Source organism: Lygodium microphyllum, chromosome 5 (assembly GCF_053477565.2).
Source record: "Lygodium microphyllum isolate KBCC chromosome 5, Lygodium_microphyllum_v1.1.10, whole genome shotgun sequence".
NCBI lineage: Eukaryota > Viridiplantae > Streptophyta > Polypodiopsida > Schizaeales > Lygodiaceae > Lygodium > Lygodium microphyllum.
In genome coordinates, this window is record NC_141139.1 from 102,244,346 (window position 1) to 102,251,600 (window position 7,255).

The 7,255-nt window shown below is 45.6% G+C and overlaps 1 long non-coding RNA gene across 1 annotated transcript; it reads left to right on the forward strand.

Moving 5' to 3' along the window:
* The first annotated feature begins 892 nt into the window (after positions 1 to 892).
* Positions 893 to 2,092, forward strand: LOC148036212 (uncharacterized). The gene is made up of 3 exons (XR_015691012.1): positions 893 to 1,341; positions 1,521 to 1,795; positions 1,955 to 2,092. It is a non-coding gene; the product is annotated as an uncharacterized LOC148036212 (long non-coding RNA).
* Positions 2,093 to 7,255: the final 5,163 nt, after the last annotated feature.

Here is a 7,255-nt window from a genome sequence, read left to right on the forward strand (position 1 = left end):
CACAATGATTGTGGGTTGGCACGTACAATGTATGCCAAGCCTAAAGGAAATAGGTTTCATAGTATTTAATTCAAGTGTGCTCTATAGGGAGATGTTTACTATAGGCTAACCAACTGTTTGCAACCCTGAGTAGCATTTCCATCTCATGTCTATTGATGTTGGCAATGGATGTAAAAAGAGGATGCCAAGAACAATCTTGTGCAACTAGGAGGGAGAATGAGAAGTTGTCCCCCTTAAGTAGTTGTCTTGTGTGTGTGTTGCGGGGGGGGGGGGGGGGGGGCGGGGTGGGTTCTGGGTGCTTTGCCTTTCCTTGCATTGCCTGCGAAAACTCATTGGCGAATAATGAAACAGGCTAGGCCTTAGTTCACAAGAGGCTTACAAGGAGCTAGAAGACTCTAAGAAGAGCTAGAGATTCTTTGGCCAGGGTAGATGGGCATAATCTACTGCACTCTTTACCATTATAATGAAATCACATTATAAAAAACCCCTTTGGTCCTTTAGGATGGAGTGGGTAACTCATGTGTTGAGACGTTGAATGCATTCGGTCACGAACTCCCTCGATTGTGACTAGCAAGAGGCGAATCGCGATGTGAAGAAGGCCTAGTTATAACAGCCTATCGGTATGCTGTAGCCATAGTAGAGGCGTAGGCCTAATAGGCATAAGTTATAACATGAGTTTGGATGTGGGAAAGCTGTGGCGGTCGTTGGTTTGGAGAGAGAGACAAGAAGAAGAAGGACAATTTTTACGTGGTAGTGGTGAGGGAAAGAGAGAGGGGCGGGACCCGGGGAGCAGCAACAGTACTCGAACATGCAGTGCCTCCAGGCTCCAATGAGCGAGCACGTTCGGATAGCAGGCGTATGTCATCCAATCAGTTTGACAAAGGGGTCCCAGAAACCTCTTGCGACCACATGCAGCCTCGCAGTACCCGCATGTCTCATCCCAATCTCATTCATCAAGGGCCCCTGGCTTACTACCTACGAGGGGCCCTGATTACATTCTCTCTCTGCCAACGACGACGTCGCTATAGGTATATAACATCGGCTCAGGTTTAGAGCTTGCCATTGCACCTGGCGCAGCATCCTCGAATCTAGTGCAGGCCTATAGGAGCTGCCTGTCTTGCGATAGCTGCTGAGAGTATCAAGAACATCCTTGTTCTAAACAGATCATGGCTGCCACTGTGCATGCGTTCCGGCCTATTATATGGGGAGTGTCTAGTTACTGCATCTATGTCTTGGTGGCCATGCGTGCATCCTACTACGGCGGAGGGAGCTCCGAGGAGAGCGGGTAGAGCAGCGCCCCTGCCACCTTCTATGGCGGAAGCGACGCCTCGGGCACAATGGGTAGGTGGCTACTAAATTAATCTCAACACAACTGTGCACAATTTATAAATTGAGACGCCAGTGGATTGATTGAATAAGTATTATGTGATCTATTTGATTACTCCATGTGGATCGACATGGATTGCACGTAGTAAAAGCTATATTAAAATCGGACACACATGATGACATTTTGACGACAGGCGGCGCTTGCGGCTACGGCGACCTCTACTCCTCCGGCTGAGCTGCGGTGCCTGCTTCGAGATCAGGTGCGATGCCCAGGCGGACCCCAAATGGTGCCTTGGCGGATCATCGTCTGTGGTGGTCACGGCCACCAATTTCTGCCCTCCCAACCTAGAACTGTCCAACACCGACGACGGATGGTGCGATCCCCCTCTTCAACACTTTGACATGGCCCAGCCGGCCTTTGAGAAGATCGGGGTCTACAAGGGAGGCATCGTGCCAGTGCTCTACAGAGGTAATTATTACAACAAATCAGGCCAGCTGCTCTAGGCGTCAGCTATATTTAATTGCAGGGCACCGGCCTAGCATGGCAAGCATTTACTACTTACTAGTACACATAACAAGCTACTCCTGAAAGGCCATAATAATGTATCTCCGTCTTCAATTCTGCAAGGTGCCCTGCGCGAAAACCAGCGGCATCCACTTCACGCTCAATGGCCACTCCTACTTCAACCTCGTCCTCGTTACCAACATGGGAGGCGCGGGCGACGTGAGAGCGTCCATCAAGGGCTCCCGCACCGGCTGGCAGCCCATGACCCGCAACTGGGGCCAGAACTGGCAAAGCAACGCTAACCTGGACGGTCAGAGCCTGTCCTTTCAGGTCACCACCAGCGACGGCCGCACCCTCACTTCCTACGACGTAGCGCCCGCCAGCTGGCAATTCGGCCAGACCTTCGCCGGCGAGCAGTTCTGAGGACCGCTTAATACAACGCGCCTCCTCAAGTTGGGTCGCCAGGAGCAGCGGATCCCCTTTATGCATAATTTAGTCTTCGCCCGCGCCGGCCAATAGCCTGCAGAAGTGGTGGCCCTCTGCAGTCGGTGAAACCAGGCCACCCGCTGATGCTTAGGCAAGCCGTGCGGTGGGTAGGATCCCTCATCCTATTCTGTATTCTCCCATGTCTACAGTGCTAGAGCCGCACACTCTTGTTCCATACCTTGGGCTTTCGTCCCGTCCGCTCTTTGGGCTTCTCTACACAATGAATGTTCCCTCGGCTACCTCATGTGGAAGCTGGATCCTCATGATGCGAAACCCGAAGGGTTGCTCATCCATGTGCTTTCCATGTAGATGTAAATAATATACACGCATGCCATTCTTCTTGAAAACTACTTTTCCACCAAATACAGCAGTTAAATACGATTACCATTCTTCTTCAAACATACTTTTCGACTTTTTTTTGTAATGCGAGATATATAATAGCAAAAGGTAAAGATAATTATAGCACCTTTAGGATGCAGCGTGGCCATTTAGGCCATAGAACTCGGTTTCTTATGAAAAAGTGTGAAAGTCCAATGTTTGGATTTCAAGGACCAGAGAACATCTAATATCTTAGACTTGAGATGAGCTAAGAGAGAGTCAAGGTTAACTAACCCTGTCTTGGGGTCTAAACAGAACAGAGTTCCTCTTGTACCATATGAACTTGATTACAACCGTGAAGACCAAGCTGATTAGTTTCCAAGAGCTTTCGTCCAACCCCCCTCGATCTACAAAAAAGACAGTTGACATACTAAGTGTGCCTACCAGATTTGCCCCTTTTAACCACTGTTTGACCTTCCTCCAAATCGGAGATACAAAAGGACAATCCCAAAATAGATGCTTTTCTGATTCTAGAGATCTACCACATGAACACAGTGGAGAAACATTCATCCTCTTGGCGAGACATGCCCACAAGGGAAGTTTCTTCAAAGCAAGCCGCCACCTAAAAGAATTCAATCTGAAGGAAGGGGTAGCACCCCCAATTCTTCTCATCCTCCTCTTCCACACATGTACCTGGGCCATAGGATATTCAGTCCTCCACTTGTAAATTCATGGGAATAGCTAGAGATGATGCTCTCAAATCTTGTGCAGATTTGTAGTGGATAATGCGCTTTCCAGATGGGCTGCGAAGGTCTTTCAGGATAGAATCATCCTTCCCTACTATGGAGGTAGGCTAGCCTTCTTTAACTTGACTCAAAATAATGCAAGCCAGCCTCTCTCTCTGGTATTCAACTTGTAGATGTCAGCTAGCCTATCCAGTTGATGCCACTGACCGTCTTGCTCACACTAGACATCCTTCCAAACAGCTAGCCCTTTATCATGAAACCTCTTGGCCAATTTAGAGTGCCTATGGATAGGTGCCTAAGTGGATCACCCTACCTGTAACCTCTTGATACCCATTGAGCTCCAGAAAGTACCTTCTGCCACATGGAAATCAAAGCTTGGGCAACATCAGAATGTGATATTCTGACCTTTAAGTGAGGGCAAGACAAGACATCTAGCCAAGAGATTTTAGTCCATTGTGTCCCTTTGAGGTTGGCTGTTGTGATCTAGTGATGGATAATTATAGCCCAAGGCTGATTGTTTTCTAGCCTTTTTAATAGTGCAAAGCATAAGGACAGGGTCTTGGTTTCCAAGCTCTCAATCCCGGCTCGCCAGCTCCACCATTTTTTATGTCCTCTGTGAGGTCATGCCAAGTGATGTGCGCTTGTGATCTGTTGCCCTTATAGGACCAAAAGAAAGCTCTCAATAACTTCTCCACTTTTGCCCAGGATGTCGAGCTAAATGCGAGAATAGACCCTACATAAATAATAGCGGATGTCAAAATGCTCCTGGTAATTGTCAACATACCTGCAAAGGAGTAGGGGGGCATCCATCCATTTTTTTTATTTTTCCTAGAACCTGCATAAAAGCCAAGAGAAATGCTGATTGAAAGTGACCCCAACCCCAATGGGGACTCCTAAATATCTCAGAATTTCTCCAGGCTTAACTATTTTGAAGCTCAACTACTCGATCCATGGCTTAGGTTCCTGCCAGGAGAGGACAAAAAATTTAGTTTTCCTCATGTTAACCTATGAGGTTGATAGCTTGAAGAGCTCAGAGTAGATCTCTAGTAACTTACACATTGACTCCCTTCCAGCCTCAACAATAGAGGCATTATCATCTACAGAAAACTGGACAGCCATCTGTGATTTGTCGGGTTGAAAGGCTTTTAATGGCACCAGATTGTAAGCTTGATCAATCTTCTTTAGCAAAGGATCAGTAAGCAAAGCAAAGAGAAATGGGGCTAATGGACAGCCCTACCTGATGGAGCATTTCAGATCAAAAGGAGTAATGAAGGTGCCATTAATATTAATGACTGCAGAAGCATTGCTAAATAGAGCAGCCACCATATTGATGAAAATAGGGCCAAATTTCATGGCAGATAGGACTCCAATGATGAAAGACCAACTGACCCTGTCATAGGCTATATCCCAATCCATATTGATAAGCACAAAATCCTTTTGTATGCTAAGGCATAATCCATGGAGATGATGAGATTGAGAACCACATCATGAATTCTTCTACCATGTACAAAACCATACTGTCTTTTATGAATCACCTCAACGAAGAGGTGTTTGATGCGCAGAGCTAAAGCCTTGGCCAAGATCTTATAAGAAAAATTGTGCATTGTTAAAGGTCTCCAGCTTGTAGGCTTATTCATGTCATGTGACTTGGGTATGAGCTTAATTATTTGGGTATGTGACTCAAGGCCATAATGTATGAAACACTTTGGTAGAAAGGCCCTCTGGCTTGAGACATTTCCGTCATTCCATGGAGAAAACAACCTCTTCCAGCTTTGCCAAAGTAAAGGGTCTATCCAACAACAATGCATGCACACTACCAATTTGATTAACTACATCATGCAAGAAGTTCTCCAATTTGTTGGCATAATTAGGTGGGGTGGGAGGCTCGGTACCCACGATTGCTGACAAATAGTCTTTAAAGACCTTGGCAATAGCAAACTCATCAAAGACTAAGTCACCCTGCTGATTTTCTATGCATGCAATAATCTCCTTTTTTTGCTTCACATTCAGTTCGGAGAAGAAGAATTCATTAGGGCCATCACCAAGGGCATCCTCTTCCATCAATTTGACGTACAATTCCAAGTCCTTGAGACACACTTGCAGCACTTGATCTTCTGGATTGAGTGCCAAGGAAGAGAGAAGAGAGGCCCGGACTTTGCCAATATGCTCAATATTAAGTCTTCTCTGAGACGCTTTATGTTTGCCATATTCCTTTGCAATATCTGCGATGGCTTTTTGAGATTTCATCCAATGCACTTCAGGGGTGACAAAGGGGTCCCTAGCCTCTTCCCAAACACCAATCAATTTGTCATGAAATCCTTTGTCACTCAAAAAAGAAACATTGAACCAAAAAGGGGGGGCCATTTGAAGATTTACCAAGGAGAACCAGCTTGAATGTGGCAAGCACAAGCACGTGATCAAAGGCAACAACCTCCTCAAGAAGCCTACATATGACTCCCCCTCCCAGCCACCAAGCACCCCGAGTAGAGTAAAGCCTATCAAGACGGGATCCTCTCCATGTGCTACCAATATGCCTATTATGCCATGTAAAATTTGGAGATCCCTCCTTGCATTCCAATAGTGCTAGATCCTCCAATTCACATGAAGTTTCGAGCATCATCCAAGCTTCTCGCTCTTCAATTAGCATTTTTCCAAGGCCATGCAAGCGATCAGAGCTTCTTAGGGTCATGTTCCAATCACCACCGATGATGGCGATTTTCTCTGTCAAGCAATGCTTGAGCATTTCCCATTGCTTTTCTCTCAGAGATGAACATTTCGTAGCATAGATAGAGCAAACCATAAAAGGTCCCCCACTCCACTTAACTTGAACGCCAACAAAACTGCCATCACTAGCCATCAAAATTTCACTCGGGCACAGATCTTACTTAACAAAGCAACAACGTTCCTCCCTTGCCCCATGTAGCTACATCATAAAAGGTGACGTAATTTGTAATGCAAAAGTCCCTACAATCTTCCTGGTCCAGCTTAGTTTCTTGCAGAGCTAGGACGTGCAGCTTATACCTCCTGATAATCCCATAAGAAACTTGCTTACTCATGTCAAAGGACAAACCTCAAACATTGCATGTACAAAACTTGAGTCTTGGAGAGAGCATCGCCTTCTCCTCAGTATGCAACCGGTTTGTCCAACATTTCATGGCCATCCAATGAAGCACAATGATTGTGATCCACCAAAGGTTGCATGGCAAGCTTCTTGATTGATGGCTTGTGGTTCTTCTTCTTACCTCTGTTATTAGTCTCCCAGTCTTTAGGGGTAACATTTTTTTTGTTATCATGGGGAGGGGCATCCTTACTGGTGCGCAGATCGGACGCAGGTAGCTCACGTGGTGAATTGCCAAAGGTCCCCAAGAACAAAGTACTCTACTTTTTAGCACAAAAACCAATGTAAAAGCAAGCACGACATGAGACAAGAGACAAATTGGGTTCAATCTCCCCCATGCCTTGTGTGAGCGCTTCACAAAGCATGTATTTAATGTATATTTCCAATCTTTATGCTCAAAAATAGCCCAATTACAAAAATATGACAAGCTTTTAGCTTTTGAGTTTGCTTTCTACCAAAAATAAGAAAATAAAGCTAATGGACGGTGCCCATAGTGTCTGGCACTCCCAATCTCAATATCCAAATAGAAATAATATATCCAGGCGCATAAGCGCATACAAAATAATAATAAATAATCAATGTCTCTATAAACATAACAAAATATAGGCATGGCGCCTATCAAAATATAGTCCAAAGGTCGAAAACCCGCTAGACTCCAATGCTTTCCTCCGCACTGCTGCTATCTCTACACATCAACTGAAGCATTCACAATCGTTAGTAAAATAACACAATTAAACCGACAAAAGTGAATACCTA